Source organism: Peromyscus californicus, unplaced genomic scaffold (assembly GCF_007827085.1).
Source record: "Peromyscus californicus insignis strain IS unplaced genomic scaffold, ASM782708v3 Scaffold_13__1_contigs__length_99412109, whole genome shotgun sequence".
Lineage (NCBI taxonomy): Eukaryota > Metazoa > Chordata > Mammalia > Rodentia > Cricetidae > Peromyscus > Peromyscus californicus.
The window spans coordinates 72077839-72080814 of record NW_026294424.1 but is presented as its reverse complement, the minus strand read 5'-3'; the positions used below and the strand labels follow the sequence as shown (position 1 = coordinate 72080814).

The window sequence follows — 2976 nt, the reverse complement described above, 5'->3', positions numbered from 1 at the left end:
TGATGAATTTGATAGTATCAGAATAAAGAACATAAATATGTGAGAAGTGGTGGAATTCCACAGTTATCTCTATATCAATAGAACACATATTCTTTTACTTTACATTTCATTTCTCCATCCCAAACCAGTTCATAAATACAAGAAATATATATTTTTAAAACTCATAATGCTGTTTAATCATCCTTCTAGAATGCCACCTTGAAAGGTTTATAGCAAGAGAATGAATACTCCTCCAGCATGACTCCCAGATACCATTTCACCTATGACTCTGGAAGGTAACCTCTGTCTCTCTCTTCAGCAATGGTGAGGCAGATTCCTTTTCCTCAGAAGAGAAATCCATGGTTTGTTTTGCAAATAGTAAAGATGTCAGAAATCTGAGGGGCAAAGCTGTTGCCCATCGGCATCTTTCACAAGAGCCACATCAAAAGGGTTTGTATGTCTCTCTGCTGGTGATCACACCAATTTTTCTCAAGGTAGCAGCTCCAGTTACCATACACAAGTTACCAGTGTCAAACCTGTTAAAGTCAGTTATTTGGCCTGAATCCAATCAATCTCAATGGAATGGTGTTATTCGCCTTGATTAAAGGATTGGAGTAGCAACTAGTACAAACCAAGATGTGAGATTACTTTTGTGCCCACAAAGATCTTTCTCACTTTGTGCAACTAGTGTGTGACCTCCACAGAGAAGAGCAATGCAACCCTTGGTTGTCATCAAACAGACAGAAATTGTGTCCGGTTTTGCCAACGCTAAGACATCCACAAATATTGCAGGATAGGTTATTTCAGTTCTCACTTTCCCATCAATCTTCTTGGAGTGCTGCAAGCAAATCTTTTTTGCTTCATCTCCAGTAAAAGCACGCAAATATCTGTTTCTCAGTAAAATGATCTGAGACAGATATTTAGGGATCAGTGGATAGAGGAGAAGCAAACATGCCACACAATTTATCCAATGTTTTGGAGCTGCTACATGGTTCAGCTATTTCTTGTAATCTGGAGTCATGGCTGTACGAGGAATGGAAAGAGGCTCAGCTTATTGCAGTAAACAAAGAAATTTGGGCTGGAGGCTGTGCACAGGAACCTGGGATTTATAAATTAAAAAAAAAGGATAATTTAAGAACCTAATATCTGACTGTCTGTCTGTCTATATCTCTCTGTCTGTCTGTGTGTCTATCTATCATCTATCACTGATCTATCTACCTGTTTGTATGGGACCATGGGTGTTTTGTTGTGTTATTTTGTTGTTTTGCTTTTGTGTATTTCTGGATCAATGACAATTACCACATAACAACTCACCATCCTAGATATTGTCAACTTTGTTGTTTTTTTTTTAAGGAGGAAGTGAAACACCAAAATTCTCAACTAACAATTCCAGCTGATTAAATTTGACATGCAGTCTCTTCTTTTCATGAAGTGAGAAATTCACCAGTGTTAATGATACACAAAGACCACTACAAGAAATTTTAAAAATGTAGAAGAAGAAAAAAGTACATCCAAACTTATATTTAAAAGTTAATCTGTTATTTCATGGTATTGAATGCAATGATATGGCTAATGGCAATGATAAATACTGTTTTCATAGACATGAGATATAACTGCTATACCAAAGATAGCCCTCATTTTACATGAGTTTCTATATTAGATGATCACCTGATGTGTACAGTTATTGAATGATATTCTTTATCAGTTTGGGAAATAGTCTCTGAATTGCTATTACATCCTCGGTACTTACCTAGTATTCATATTGTAGCATGCTCAAATTTGCAGAATTTAAGCAGCAGAGGGAATTATGGGATTGAAAGAATTCATCTTGGTGAAATAATGAACACTCGCCAAAAGAGCTTTTCTATACTATTAGGCATTTCTCAGCCAAATCTATTTAGGGAAGCAGTTCAAGCAGAAATAAGCCTGTTTAAGTGACTTGAATGCGTTCAACATCATGAACTGTCAGTTAATACAAACAATTGAATTCATTCAACATCATGAACTATGAGCTAATGCAAACAATTTAGCATAGACAGACAGACAGATATGATCCAGCTAGAGAGACAAGTAACATAGCACACAGATGAAGCCAGAAGAGGTAAAACATGCATTCTATAGTGTGAGCTCTGTCCTTTACGTTGAATTATCTATTGAAGGGTATTTACAAAAATAACATAGATCATATTTATGTTTCACACTAGTTGTCATGGAGAATGTATGAAAGCAGATGTAAGCAGAAATCTGTGTTCCTTCGCATGCCAGCCACCCAGACATACGGCTTCCAACTCTTGTTTACTTCCTACTACTTGCTCTTCAGTGTCAGAGTAACTCACTAACTTCTCATAAGACATGTCTGAGTGAAGGGTCCCCTTCCAGCAAAAGGCAAATGTGTGGACAGTGAAATGAGATATTAAAAATAATATACATAACAGCAAGAATCACTTTACTCCTACCACAGTCTGGTATTAGGTTTCCTACTAGAATCAAATAGACAAAATGTTTGTGCCTTTTAGGTTCTACTCAAGCCATATCTACAATAAAGCCATATGGACAAGACCAAGCTTGCAAATAAAACCTTGGTGATTTTATTTGTAATTGAGAAGAGGGGAATCTTTGTCATATTGGATTTCTAAATATGTAAACTGATAAAAATGTGTATCTATAACATATCTACCTACATATATGTAAATATTGCCAGGATGACCTCCACCCTCATTAACAAGTAAATCAAACATGCAATATTCTCTAAGGGTTGAAACAGAGAGGGAAAGATTTCAGCAATGCTTAAAAGTCATCAGAACTTTTAAATTATTTCCTGTGATTATTATTAAATGTAGATTATACTTTCAAAACTTTGAATTATAGAAACATCTTTATTTGAACTTCCTAACACCTACCTACAGTCATAAGTTGCAAAATTGCTATGGTTTCATTCAAGTTTCTGAACAAAAATTTCTTATGGTACTTTTTACTTTTGAAAAATTGCATGCAAAA

General features: G+C 35.5%; 1 pseudogene; it reads right to left on the bottom strand.

Moving 5' to 3' along the window:
* Positions 1-260: 260 nt before the first annotated feature.
* Positions 261-2333, bottom strand: LOC128108772 (40S ribosomal protein S4-like; annotated as a pseudogene).
* Between the last annotated feature and the right edge of the window lie 643 nt (positions 2334-2976).